Source organism: Macrobrachium rosenbergii, chromosome 19 (genome assembly GCF_040412425.1).
Source record: "Macrobrachium rosenbergii isolate ZJJX-2024 chromosome 19, ASM4041242v1, whole genome shotgun sequence".
Taxonomy (NCBI): Eukaryota; Metazoa; Arthropoda; class Malacostraca; order Decapoda; family Palaemonidae; genus Macrobrachium; species Macrobrachium rosenbergii.
In genome coordinates this window covers 23164150-23179717 of record NC_089759.1, presented here as the reverse complement: position 1 = coordinate 23179717, position 15568 = coordinate 23164150, and the positions used below count along the sequence as shown (strand labels likewise).

Below are 15568 nucleotides of genomic sequence, written 5' to 3'. Positions count from 1 at the left end.
AGTTAGTGAGGCACTGTACGGAATGGTTGAAACTTAATCCATATTTCGGTCATTTTTATATAATAACTTTTTCTAACGTGTCAACAGATTCAACTGTCAATTCTACACACAGTAGCCTGTTTGCAAGTCAGTGGTGGTGTCTGTTGATACTCTTCGCCTGTATAATGATTTATTCTCAAAAATACTGCCCCGGTGATGCTAAGGGAGGGTAGCCTATTGTCTTACCTTATAAGTCGTAAACTGATTAATTATTTTTCTCTGTTATTAAGCATTTGCGAAGGTTATGTATTGATAAGAAATTTTTTGTTTTGATGTGTTTTACCCAAGAAAAATATAAATTACAATGTGGGAGGTGACTGGGGTCTTCCGAAAAATAACCCCCATTTCTACTGATTTTTTCAAATTTCCAAATTTTTGGAAAGATGGTCTGGCAACACTTGTGTGATCACTCATCTCAGTTGAACCCCAACCTTTGTTGTTTGAATGACGTCCGCGGGCTGCTCCATACACTGGCATAGTGGCACACTCGCGGGAGGAGGAGTTAGCCAATTTGGACGGAGTTCATTGAACTGAAAATGGAGCGTTCATGTCAGTTGAAGGTGAAAATACCGGAATAGGTGGGGAGCAACGTGCAATATAAGAAGAAAACAAGGTCAATGAGAACAGCCTTTAGAAAGAAACATTCAGAGGGGGATTAGCCTATGCTATATTATGTCAGTGAAATATAGTGCCGGCGCAGATAATATACTATGTGTTTCCTCTTCATGTATAGTTCGTAGCAAGAGCCCGTGCCAGCCCAAGGCTGGCTTAATCAAAAACCAACGAATAACTTTATGGTACTACGATCTACTCTTGTTCATCAGGAGTCAGTGAATGGCTTGACCCTCATTCACTGGTATTAATGAGGTAAGGGGAATTATAGAATATCCGTACTAGGTCGAAGCATTTATTGATTTTATGTAAATTGCATGGGTATTAACATGATATGTCGTTGTCGTACAAAATATAGACTAGGCCTAGTACGAACTTGAAGATAGGGTTTATAATACTTTAGGGCAATGCTTCGTCATTTTCGGTTGACGTCAGACTTTCCCTTTTCGGGTGCGGGTCAATGAGTGCATTTTGTAACATTACAATACTTGAAATAGACACAGTAGTGCATGGTGATATTGCTATCAATATGCTGTTCTTATTGTACTGAATTTCGGTATTGTTTTATAAGTTGCCAGTACATGATATGAAATTGTAACCTACATATTTGAAAGAAGCGCTACATCAAATTACGACTTGTAAGGTAAGACAATTCCGCCCCCCCCACACCTCCCCCCATAACCAATACGGCAAAACTGTAACCAGGAAACACCCCTGGGTTACGTGGTATTATTTTATATTGGCAACTTATACAATTTTACCTTGAATTTCATTGTTTTCAGTAGGCTATGCTATTAGCCAATTATTGTACTGATGTTCCCTTCAGTTTGCAATTATTATTGTACTAAAGCATATTGCTATCAGTTTTCTAATATTATTGGCTAAAACTAGAGTTTACCATTATTTTTTGACGGTCGACTGTAATTAACTTTTAATTAACCTCAGAACTTCATGTAACAAGGTTGGGGATCCCTAGGGAATGCGGGGTTTTGGGTTGGGTAGACCATGGGGAGAGAGACAGTTGATATGTTATTGTATGTTGGCTATCCTGGAATGCAATCACGCATGCGCAGTGTTATTGGGGAACTTTTGGTAAAAATCGGAGCGGCCAATTGATGAAAATGGCGGGGGGAGGGGCGAGGGACACAGACAGATAGATACATATCCAGCCAGTTATATTACAGTATGAACTCCATATTGAGGAAAACCTTTTCAAGCATTCATACTAAAAGGCAAACGGCAGTTTGAGGAAAAGTGGGGATAGGGAGGTATCGAGAGCGATCTCACGGGGGGGAAGGGGGGCGGCCGTCCGTGGGGCAGAGCCCCCGGCTAAGTAACATGGCTTACTAGGTTAGGTTAGGGAAGATTAGGATGGTATAGTTCCTTTTATAATCAGGCGCGGACTAGCAGTACTTGGGGCCCGAGGCTACTTCAGGTCAGGGGCCTTTTTAACAGACACGTACACATTTATCATATTTTGTTTTAGTACATGTTTCGATATGAACAGTAGTAGTTAGTGTCATGTTTTGGCGGGTTCTGCGTTTAATTTATATTGAAACGATTGATCTATTATGCTGTATCATACTGTATTAAAGAAGAGGTAATTCCATTACAAAGTTGAGCAACAGAAAAACAATGAAAATATTAGATTGAACAATTCATATGTTTGATTGTATAATTTACATATGAGACGAGTATTGCCGATGTCGTAGGTAAGCAGTTAAAGAAAATCGATGGCATCACTTACATTTTTTAATCATCGCCTCATCGGGGCCCCCCCGCAGTACCCGGGGCCTCAGGCTGCAGCCTCATTAGCCTCAATGTAAATCCGCACCTGTTTATAATAGGTTTTCTACACCGGGCCCCTCCCCTTCCCTTAGCCGATCCCTTCTTGAACAGAATTCTGGTCGTTTTGGCCTTAAGTCGTTTAGGCCCTAAGCAAGTTTACGTGCAAAATGGGCGCCGTGTTTAGTACCAGCCCCTTGGTGATGTACGTAAAATATAAATTGATGGTAAACACCATAAACGTACGGTAAATACCATAAACATGCCTTGCATATACATCGAACCAGTCCAGGGTGGCCAGCGTAACATGATGTCCTCTCTCTCTCCCTCCCTGTGTTTTACCTATTTAGGGTAAATATCAGGAGATGCTATCTGTATACCATTGCTACTTAGTTCGGTGATCTTCCACCAAGGTGGCGCTGCGGAGCCTTGTGGCCAACTTGAAAGGCCTGGTAACCGCACAAATTGAATAGGGGCTTAGTGCGGTTGTGAATTTTTGTTATCCTGAATGTTAAATGAGTAAGTATTACGTGAATGTTTAGGGTTTAGTGAATGCTTATAAGTGTTTAGTGAGTGTTTAGGATTTAGGGAATGTTTAGTGTGTAAGTATTCTGTTAATGTTTAGTGAATGTTTTGTGAATTTTAGTGTTTAGTGAATTTTAAGTAAGTATTCAGTGGATGTTTAACGTTTAGGCTTTAGTGAATGTTTAGTGTGTCAGTGTAGTGTTTATAGTGTGTAAGTATTCAGTGAATGTTTAGTGAGTTTAGGATTTAGTGTGTAAGAGTTTAGTGAGTGTTAAGTGTATAATGAGTACTTAGTGAATGTTTAGTGAGTGATTAGTGAATGAATGTTTAGTGAGTGATTAGTGAATGTTTAGTGTTTAATGAATGTTTAGAATTGAGTGTATAGTGAGTGCTTAGTAAATGTTTAGTGAGCGTTTAGGGTATAGTGAGTATTTAGTGAATGTTTAGTGAGTGCTTAGTGTTTTATGAGTGTTAAGTGAGCCTTTAGTGTATAGTGAGTGCACAGTGATTGTTGAGCATTCAATGAGTGTTTAGTGTTGTTGAGTGTGTGTATAATAAGTGTGAGTGTATAGTAAGTGTGAGTGCATAGGCGGTGTTAGTGGTTAATGATTCTACATCACTATTTAATTAGTGTTTAGTGACTGTGCAAAGAAAGTCCTGTAATCTACAGGAACCATTTATGCTAGACATTGCTTACATCCAAGAGCCGATGCTCAGGCCATGACCACAATTGGTGGACTGCTTAGGTCAACCTGATTTTGTGAGGTAATTTTTCTCAGTGAAATTGGGTCAAGTAATAATAATAATAATGATAATAATAAACAGTAATAAATATATGAGATTATACAGATTCGAATGCTAAATTCTGTACCTCAACTACAATAAACCTCAGAATAGATATATTTTGAAATATATTTTGCAGTGATGGTTAATTTACCTATAAAAAACGTGTTCTTAATTATTAACAAGAGGAAAAAAAAAAGCAAAATTGCCGTACAGAATATATAATACCATTAGCTGGACCTAGACCTTTCGGCCACCCGAGGTCACAGGTCGGCAGGGAGATCGCCATTCCATGTTATTGACGCCCTATGGTTTTACCCCACCCAAACCCGGCGTTCCCAAAGGGTCCCCCAAAAAATATTTGACCGCCGGTAACCATAACACCTCCTCCATCAGCAACACTCAAAGTATAGGTAAGAGGCCGTGCGTAGTTATTTTACAGTATTACCTATTATTGTACTAAAGCATATTGCTACCAGTTATCTCTTATTGTACTAAAATGCATAGTTATGTTACCAATGACTTACGAAAACATCGGTGGTTATTAGACCTAGGCGCATATGAAAGACGAAATTACCCTTGGTAACCACATTAAGGGCAATCCCATTGAAGAAAGACTGTTGATACGAAAGTTTGAACTATGCTTCAAACCATTTAGCAGGCACTGGGCTAAGTTGGTGGTAGTCGGTGTTTAAAACTAGTATAATCAAGATAATAGAACGTGATAGTGATAGGTGGGCTCTTGTGAGTGCTAGCAGATTAAGTGACCTAGACCGACTGTGATGAGTGGAGATTTGTGGAAGTAAAAATACAGTAAATGCATAAGTGGCACAATTTCATAGAGGCTTTGTACGTTGCACGGCCTTAGATACAATGATGATGATAATGACGTAGGTTTTGCTATAACCGAGAATGAATGTAGATGCCTGACTGTAACATTCAAGGACATTATGATGTCTCAAACACCCTATCTGAATTATTTTCAGTGAAAAAAAAAATACTGGAGGTTACTGAACCTAACTTTGGCCATTGCCCTGTCGCCGTCTTGGAAAGCAGCCACAATTCGATTTGGATTTTAGCTACGCTTTTTCTCCAAATCAGTAGCTTTTCTTTGTCGGTCTCTTTAACGTTAATAGACCGGACTAACTAGCTGTGATTCTTCCTAAGCTTTAGCTTTCTTCTCCATAAATGGATTTAATAATTAATTTAGATTTCGTACTTTTCCCCTCCCAAATGTAATATTTTAAGGGCTGCTCAGCAAGCAATAGCCTACTGGTCATATACTCTGTAGGTCGTTCTCGGAGCAAGAACTCGTGGTGGCAGGCCGACATGACTTAGCGAGTGAATGTGGTCTCACACAAAGCAGCGATATTTTAGCTTATGTAATAATTATTATAACAGATGTTACAGGATTCTTGATGCCCCTGAGCCGTGTTGATGATACATAGAGTGTAATAAGTATATATATTAACAATATGTACCCTGAATCTTAAGTTCAAAACGAGGCTCACTAACCCATGTTGAATTGCTCGTACTATACGAGTATATAAGCTATATAGCCCGTATAGTTTGTAAAATCACAAAAAGATCACCCACATCGCACAACATCCTTATTTGACTGATGGTTAGGGAAATAACATGCAATATAAGGCTTATTCGCCAACAATCAGCGGTTGGACACAACATCCTTATTCGGCAACGGTTGGGAATGAAATGCAGTTGCAGGCTTGTTCTCCAACGGCTGGTGAAATAACATTTGCTATCAGCCTTTTTCTCTCAGTAACTGGAGAAATAAAACATTTTAATTCTCATTCACTCAACGGTTAGGCGAATGGAACTAGTTTTATTAAGCCTTGTAAACATTAATGGTTTAGTCAAGGCTTGCAAAAGTATCAAGACCTTGCATACGCTTAGGCCTATAAAATTTATTAGTCATAGTAGACGTATCTAAGGTCGTTTAACCTACTCTAGAGTGGTGCTTCTGTGGGTCCTCGAAATGTGTTAATTGTCCCCTTGGTTAGGTATTCTGGGTTATTTGGGTTTAAGACTTTTCATAGTGCTTAAACCCGACTACCACCAACTTTGCCCAGTACCTGTTAACAGTTGATCATCTTCCCCCTTCCCAGCTATAGGCTATTTACAAGTCAAATTTTCTGAATTTCAGGTAAGTGCTAACCAGAGTTTGCGAGGCGGAACGGAATAGAAACTGGTATGTTTTATACTTTTTTGTAAATCAGTACACAAAGAAGACTTACAACACTGGATAGTACTTCGGTATTATTCTTTTGTGCATGATATTGGGATAGCACTTCGGTATTATTCTTTTGTGCATGGATATTTTGTCGGTGATAAGTTCAGTAATATGTTCTTGTATATGGACGCTTTATATTACTTTTGTCATTTTAATTATCACAAAAAATCATATTGATGGGAATGTGAAAATGTACGAAAATAATACTGAGGTACTTTAGTAATGATAAGTCAGGTATAGTGTGTAGAACAGTACATGATAAAATAATTACGAACAGCGCTTTTCAAAAATATAATGAATACTGTTTGTAATGATAGTATAGTGAGCAAACTGGGAGGTCTCATGAATCCTAAGGCCCACACCAGGCCACCAAGAATTAGACTGGGTTATTTCGTGTTATCTGGTGTATCAACTTATGATTTCATTAGCAATATCGACGCCTTTTACGATAACGAAAGATATCGAGCGCGTCTGATACTGCATACGTCGCGTTTGGGTTATTAAGGGTTACTGTGAACCCCTGCCTCTTGCATCACACCCATCCCAGAGCAGTGCAGTGTAGGCAATACTTATGTTTCTTTGCAGTGTCCCTTCGGCCCCAAGGTGCAACCCCTTCCATTCTTTTTATTGTACCTCTATCTATATCCTTTTTTTTTCATCTTACTTTCCACCCTCTCCTAACAGTTGATTCATAGTGCAACTGCAAGGTTTACCTCCAGTTACACCTTTAAAACCTTTTTACTCCCAATTTTCCTTTCAGCGCTGAATGACTTCATAGCCCCAGCGCTTTTCCGGCTTAAACTTTATGTTCCATTCCATTCCAACCCCACTCTGATACCTAGCCGTTCTTTATAGTTCATCTTGAAAATAAGGAAAATGAGCACAAATCTCCGTAGAAAATTAACTAAAACTTCGTAAAAGTGTGGTTTTTCACAGCTTTCCTCACTTTGAGGCAAGTTGAGCATCAGCTGGTAGGATCACTTATAATAATGTATTTTCTGATCAGTGCGAATTGAGAGTAGGATGGAAATGTACCCATTATCCAAATTTCTTTTAAAATAAAATCTTCTTAATTATTATTGACAGAAGATATACCCTATTCATACGGAACACGCCTACAGGGGCCACTGACTTGTAATTCAAGTTTCCGAAGAATATGTTGTTCATTTGAAAGAAATTACATAAGGTAACAGGAAATACAGAAAAAGAAGAATTTCACAAGTACAAGGTAAATTGTTTTAGCGTAGTAAGGCATTGCATCTTTGCTTGAGCTTTTGAGGTTCAAATCGCACAAGATCCTCAGGGAGACTGTTCCACTGTCCAGCTGTGTGAGGAATAAAAGACCTCTGAAACTAAGGAGCTTGACAACGTGGCGCAGTTACTGCATATTGGTGGTGCTGCTGTTCAGTAAATCTGGTGTCTCTCTCAGCAAGAAAAGAAGGATCGGGGTCAATTGTGATGGCGAAAGTTCTCTGTTGAAATACAACATATGAAAAATGGACAAACAAGAGACTATTCGTTTATGGTCTCTAAGGTAACTTCTAACGTTAGGAAATAGAAACTTACCACCACGAACCAACCACTCTTTAAAAGACATAAATCACTGGCAGAAGCAGACATCCACACCGAACAGTATTCTACTAAAGGAAGGACAAATGTCCTAAAACAGGTTGATTTGATTTTATCAGTGTTATAGATACATGAAGCTTTACGTATAATACCCAAGTTCCGTGCGGCATTTGCTGACGCGTTCGTTAGATGTTTCTCAAAAGTATGATGCGAGTCGAGAGTTACATCAAGTATAGTCAAAGCTTCAGACTCATTCAGCCGAGTTCCATCCATTTGAAGGGGAGGACGGGGTGGAAAGTCAGCACGAGTGTTTTTGTTTAAAAAAAATGTGACCTTGATTTATTATTCGAATTTTAGCTACTGCTGTATTCTAATACGTAAGTTTTCATTTGTTCCTAAAGCCCATAATTTCTGCTTCATAAGTATAGGTTAAAGACTTAATGACTTCGGGTTACGTGTCCGTGAATAAATTCCGCACAATAGGAGTTTTTCTTTTATGTTTACAGCGTTCGTAATGTTTTTCCCAATTGTATCAAGTTTCTTCTCCATATGTAAGCATTTATTTTTATATTCCTTTTGCGAATAATCTCTTCCCATACTCCCATATAATAACCGCTCCTCCATTTCACCTCTGCCTATTACTGTATTGCTTTTCATTTTACAAAGTTATGTCCATTTCTATCCTTATTCCCATTTTCCATCGCCATTCCGGCATTATCCCGCTGGGATAGTGATTAGTGTCGTGGCATACCACTCAGATGTCGCGGGTATGCGTCTCTCCCAGGGCGATGAAAAATCACTGCTCCAGATTATGATTAGTTACTGCTGCAGTGTGGGGTCTGTGGTGGGAGCCAACGTTCTTTGGGAGCTTGAATTTCAAGTCAGTGGCCCATGTGTGCTTTTTCCATGTGAATAGGTTTCATCTACTGAAATAATGATAATAATAATAGATAAAAGCAGCCTTCGAAACCTTCATGGTAGTTAAGCTCCTCTCTACTACAGAAAATTCTTTTAATTCAACTTTCCTCATTTTACATTTTTTTTTCATTTGGTATTATGACAGTCGTAGGGACAAGCCCAGTTTTTCATTATGGCAGATCCAGTACAGAAGTAGCATAGGATAAAAGTTGATCAGCTTATTCTAAGGTGTCCAAGAATGACCTATCTTGGTTTAGTAATCGCCAATTTTTTCCAAGTCCCAATTCGATTCGAACGGCTTTCAGTAGTAGCTCATCAACCTCCCCCATGCCCTTCAAGATCAGGACACGACATTCTAGTTTAGGGTTAGGTTAAGGGAAGTTTAGGACAAGGACAGGAAGCATCGCTGTCGAAATACGTCTTTGATGTGCTTTTAAGCAGGCTGCAAGTTGTTGTAGGCAGGGCCATGCCACGTGTTTGAATAGAGACTTTCACCCATCGACTTCACTCATACAACGTTTTTAGAACGTAAGGACAGAGTCTGTAAATGCGATGTATGCATGTTTTTAAGACAAGTTTAGGTGGGAAACGTGTAGTGTGTATTTAGTTTAGAAGTAAACTCACACCCAATGGCCTACATATGGTCAAGTTTGTTTAACATAGGGACTAATTCCAGAAAACAGCTGTTTTTCATATAAATTCATATATACTAATTATTGAAACATGCAGAAACTGCATTTTCATGACGTTCTGCCCCTACTGCCTACAATTGCCAGGTATTTCGTTTTAATTATCTGCTTTTCGCTACTAAAATATAGTTGCATTATGATAATGTTTGTGTATATTTTGCCTATTTTTCATCCAAGTCCTTTGTTCTTCATCAGCTCAGATTTAATATTTTTCACAGACATTGAGTGCTTTCTGAGAGCAATTTTTTTTTTTACATTTTCTCCTCCTTCTTATTCATTATTTCACGCGTAACTGTCATGCAATCACTCATTCCCGTGAATGATCATTTTATGACAGCAAATATTTTCCTTCGGTTGAGGGCTTTTTATCCTCGGGGGTTATGCATGAATATATGAATACAGAAAACGTGGTACTTTACAGAAAACGCATTGCAATGGAATATAACGTATACTTCAATAAATGAGATGTTTCCCTAAGTAAGTATACCTTAGTTTAACCAGACCACTGAGCTGATGTTTCCCTAGCTAGAATACCTAAATGTGCTATAGTATTGAAACCATACGCAATGACAGTGGACCATAATAGAGGGAAAGAGAACAGCAATATCTAGTTACGTTTCAGACAGGAACAGGTGCTTATGCTTAGAGACTTTAAGTTTCTCTTTACCCCAGCCCCCGTAGAGGGGTAGTGCCGTCAGTGTCCCTCATATTGTGTACTGTAGGCATTACTTGAGGTTCTTTTCAGCGTCCCTTCGGCCCCTAGCTGCAACCCATTTCATTCCCTTTACTGTACCTCCGTTCATATCCTCTTTCCACCCTCTCCTAACACTTGTTTCATAGTGCAACTGCGAGGTTTTCCTCCTAGGACACCTTTAAAGCCGTTTTTCTCTCAATTTCCGTTTCATCGCTGAATGACTTCATAGGTACCAGGGCTTGGCCTTTGGCCTAAACTTTATATTCCTTTCCATTCTATACCCTAAGTAGGACTAGGGAGAACCGGGCATTGGCTGCAGATAGACCATTAGGCTCCCCAAAAGCCACCGTCCGTAGCTCAGAGACAGTACGGTAGTGTTGCCACTGAAATCTAATCAAGCCATGAGCGGATCTGAACTCGCGACTCCCACACTGTAAACTCCCCTAGAGTTACCCTTTGAGTTGAATTAATTAGGCAATGCAAAGAAAAATTTAAAAAGAAATGTATGAATGCGCAGGAACGAATCAAATCTCAAATCTTACTTGGATGTACTTTGGGATTACAAGGGATGCACATGAAAGCGTGAAATGAATGGGCTTTTCTGAGGAATATAAAGCTGGCAAGGCACCAGATGATACATTTAAGGTTTGGAGGTGAAACTGTATCTCGACACAATCAGTGTCATTTCAGTCTGGATCGTTTGTGACACACATTCCCGGCAGTGATGCAGAAGGGAAAGCAACCAGATGAATAGATAAAAAACAAAGGGGGATATCACTTTACACCTCTTGTGCCGAGTCCATTGACATGGAACCGTGTGGAAATCGCACTTGAAATAATTGCGGGAAAACTGCTGCGCGAGAAAAAGCATCCTCGAAATTCATTCTGCATAAAAAAAAGTTTTGATGGATGGAAGAGTACAGGATATTCCGCTTTGTAATTTTGGAGACTTCACGGGGCGCTAAGTTAAGCTAGAGATGTAGCTTGCACGAGCCTTAGATTGCCGATGTATTTTATAAAAAAAAAAAAAATTAGGAAAACATTAACTTGTCGATTTTTACGATACGCCAGAGGTTGCCTTTGTATTTTAATTATTTATTTATTTTACTAAATCTGTAACGTACGGATTTTTACTCTGTGGCAGAGGTTGCCTTTTTTTTTTTTTTTCACAACGGCATTCATTCTAGGGGTTGTAAGCCGCGCCAGAGGTTGCCTTTGTTATTTTTTATTTTCTTCGCAAAGGTGTTAACTTCCGGATGTTTATACTACACTAAAGGTTGACTGTATTTGTTTATTTTGTTAATTTGTTAAATAAAGGCATTAATTTAAGGCCTTTGTAACTTATAAAAATTTTTTCATTAGGGCGTTAACTTATTCGGTTTTGCACCATGCCAGAAGTTGCCTTTGTGACTTTTACATTTTTCTTACAAATACAAAGGTTGCACTTGTAATTTTTTTTTTTTAAACATTAACTTAAGAGGTTTTACACCAAACCTGAGATAACATTTGGAATTTTGTATTTTTTCATTTTTATTACAAAGGCATAAACTTGCGGGGTTTTACACCATACCAGTGGATGAATTTGTAATTTGTTTAGGAAGGCTTTGTTTTAAAAATTTTAACGCCAAGCCAGAGGTTGATTTTGTAAGTTTTTTATTTCATTTTTTTTTTACTTTAGTTTTGTTAATGCATTAACTTATGAGGTTTTATGCCACGCCATAGGTTGCCTTTGTAATTTTTTTACTTTTTTTTTTTTTTACAAAGGCATTAACCTACGATATTTTACATAAGCCAAATTTCTTTTGTAATTATTTTCCCACAAAAGTATTAACTTTCAGGGCTTTATGCCACACCAGTGGTTGCCTTTGTAATTATATATATATATATTATATATATATATATATATATATATATATATATATATATATATATATACACACACACACACACACACACACACACACACACACACACACACACACACACACACACACATATATATATATATATATATATATATATATATATATATATATATATATATATATATATATATATATATATATATATATATATATATTACAATTGTATTAACTCACTAGGTTTCACCCAGCGCCGTAGATTGCTTTTGTAATTTTTTTATTTTTTATTTATTTATTTTTTTTTTTTTTAGAAACTTTATGCCAGAGGTTGTCTTATTGATTTTTCTTACAAGTTGCGTTGTATGCCATGCTAGAAGTTGCATTTGTGAATTTTTATTTTTATTTTTTTTTTTTTACAAAGGAATTAACTTATGGAGTCTTCTGCTACATTAGTGGTTGCCTTTGTAATTTTTTATTTTTAATTTGTTTTCACGAAGGTATTAATTAACGGGGTTGTATGCCACACTAGTGGTTGCCTTTGTAATTTTTTAATTTTTATTGATTTTTATTTACACCGGGCCAAGGTTGCCATGGTAAGTCTTTTATTTACTTATTTATTTATTTTTACAAAGGCATTAACTTACAGGTTTTGCACCGCCTCAGAGGTTGGCTTTGTAAGTTTTTTATTGTGATTTTTTTTTACCAAGGATTAACTTGCGGGGTTTTACACCGTTCCAGCTGTTGCCCTGGTAGGTTTTTTTTTTTCATGCAAAAAAAATTTTTTTATACAAAAGGATTAACCTACGGTTTTTTTTACACCGTGCCAGAAGTTGCCTTTGTATGTTTTTTTTTTTTTTTTTTTTTTTGCAGAGGCGTTAACTCACGGGTAGGGGCTGGCCTGCCCCCTAATGGCTAGTTTAAACCCCCAGAGAAATAACTTGACGAATTCCGAAATCAGAAATCGTTTAGTCTCTCGAACGTTTCTCGCTCAAAATCTGAAAGACGTTATACTTTAAATGCAAATGATTTCAAATGAACATTGGACAGAAACGACGGACGGAGTAGTCTGAAAATGCCTGTTTTCCTTCCAGATAAAACTAGAGGCGAGACGGGTAAAAAATTCACACGACTTGACGGAAATGATGGAAAACTGAATATGGAGGCCTTAGGAGCGAACTGCAATGAGTCACAAGAAGGCAGGAGATCTCATGGACTGGGTGAAATCCTGAGGTGCTTGTTATTCGAAAAACGAATCTTGAGTCATTTAGAAATGGCTTATGTTCTTGAAATGAAAAAGATACTCTATTTTTTATATTTAGCTAGTTAATCATCAGGCGCTAATAATCAACTATGAAGTTATGATTACATGTACGCTATAATCTGAAGCAGGACTCGATTAAACCTAAAAATAACATTTAAAAAATCCAAAAGAATGTTCCTGTTTAAAAAAAAGATATATTGTTTTTGTTGATTTGCGAAGATGTTGCAAGCCTCAATCATTCCACAGAGGAGAAAGAATGCAATTGTTCGTAAACGAGTTTCCCTTTTTAAATTTTCGCACTTATTGGCGGTTTTCATGCTTTGAATGAGATGATCGGATCGTCATCTCATCAGTTATTTTGCGTTATTTTGAAAAGGATATCGTCAACTCACGCTTCTTGCTTCTGTTGGTGACTAATGAGGCATTACTTTGCATTTTTCGTATTACGGATTTTTTTTTTTTTTTTGCGTTCCGCTTAATCAATTGTCTTTGTATTTGATCCTCGGTAACTGCATCTTTCTTACTGAAAACATGATTTTCCTCATTATTCCCGTCCGTTGTCACCACTAGTGGTGGAAGAATGAGAAAAATTGGCATCTTAAAATAAGATTTTTACTAGGAATTCTTCACACGGAGGTGTGAAGTTTTCCCTGCTCTACGGACTGTTTTCCTTGGTGAAGGTTTTCTGTTTCTGTCGAACTTGTGGAATTTTTTTAGCAAACATGATTATAATCTTAATGACTGCTGCATCTGATTAATCGGGTGTTCTAAATGGAAGTATAGATTTGAACACCTGCTCTGATACAGTGCGTTTGTCTCATTGTTACAGAGACGTCGGACTCTTTGGGAATCGTCCCTCCCACATCTTACACACACACACACACACACACACACACACACACACACACACACACACACACACACAGGAAATAAGGACTTGCGGCAAAAGCGGTGTAATCATCTTCACCGATATTATTACCCCCAATGTCATTATTATGAGAGTTGTCCCCGTTTTATTGTAAGTTTCACCAAGATAAAGATCGAATTGTATGCGCCAAATCTAATTGAACTCGAGAAGCGAATATGTAAGCGGCGCAGTTTAGGAAATAAGAGAATTACCAATAGAAACCTGCGAATTGGAAGATGTGGTTTGTCTGCATTTCGGCGCTTTCGAATGATGATTGTAAAGTTCGCAAATGATGTCATAGAAATGCTGCCACTTAGAGGTCATTTTTTTCCGTTTTCTTTTCATCGTTATTTTATTTTATTTTTTCCCTTCTCCCAGTTATGGCATGTGGTATGAATCATGCCCCTTTTCTGTCCTTTCTCATGATGACAGTACAAAGATAATGATTGCAGTTATAATGAGGCGTTTGTATATGCATCATTTATGAACCTCTGAGACCAAGTAAAGAAATTTGGATCAGATCAGTAATTAAAAACGGCGAACCTCGCCTGGACTGTGTCATGGACTCAGTATTATTTGTTGACTGATTGATATTTAGCTTTTTAATTGCTCATCTTCAGTTTCATCGTCGCGGGTCACTTTATGTATTTAACTTTATTCTCATTTAGTTTTATTTGTGTATTTCCAGATCTATTTATTTCTGTTGATCATTTCTGCTACTCTCTTCTCTATTCCTTTTTTATCACACAGAAATATCCCTCGCCATTCTGTGTGTCGTTCTTTCGGGCCTGGGCTAGATGAGGGCATTCGCTTGCTAGTTCCTCTTGGCCTTCCCATTAAGAAGTATCTTGATGCAGTCATTTGTCTTGATATCCGGGATAACAAGTGGAACGTAATATTTCCACCATTCTCTCTGTCCCTCAGGCCAGTGCATCGTGGGCTTCGTTCAAATAAAGATAAATGGTTCTTGATGTGGGTCTGTGAAAACTCAAAAAGTATCGTTAAGTGTCTGCAAGGTACACAATGAGATAAAGAGAGATGCAAAAGTGAAGTGGGTGAGGCGAGAGTGGATTTTAAGAATAAAAAGGCACTCATGAAATACACATTTGCAAGATTTATAAAATTGTTTGATAAGTTGTGGAGAAGGGATTAAGAAATTTTGATAAAGACAACAACGAGTGATGAGACAAGAGAAGAGATTTATCGAAACTCAAGTTACGTTTTATAAAGATTTTCCCAAGCAGATGACAAGAAGCGCTTATGAAAAATCGAAATGCGTTTTGTGTGAGAGAGAGAGAGAGAGAGAGAGAGAGAGAGAGAGAGAGAGAGAGAGAGAGAGAGAGAGAGAGAGAAAGAGAGAGAGTCACTTGAGATGATGCAGTGACTGGAACATTCTGAGGTCAATGACTCTCGATGGGAAGTAGACAAGGGAAAGTCCCAAAATAAAGAAAGAACTTGACATTATTTGTCTGTTCAGTGGTGATCGATTCTCTCTCTCTCTCTCTCTCTCTCTCTCTCTCTCTCTCTCTCTCTCTCTCTCTCTCATAGAACAGACAGGTGAAGAATGGCTGTAGGTGCACTTTAGATTAACACTGCTTCAGAGAGTTCATCCTATGTTTATTTGTCTCTCCATCGCCCCCAGAACCATTTGTCTTCCATTTTACCATAATAAT

At 37.9% G+C, this 15568-nt stretch overlaps 1 protein-coding gene across 2 annotated transcripts in view; it reads left to right on the top strand.

Moving 5' to 3' along the window:
• Positions 1-456: 456 nt before the first annotated feature.
• Kap3 (kinesin associated protein 3) overlaps positions 457-15568 on the top strand; it is a 261015-nt gene continuing 245903 nt past the window's right edge. For both annotated transcript variants that reach the window (XM_067121283.1, XM_067121282.1), the window contains exon 1: positions 457-906. The gene's annotated coding sequence lies outside the window, so the exon portion shown is untranslated. The remainder of the gene's footprint in view (positions 907-15568) is intronic.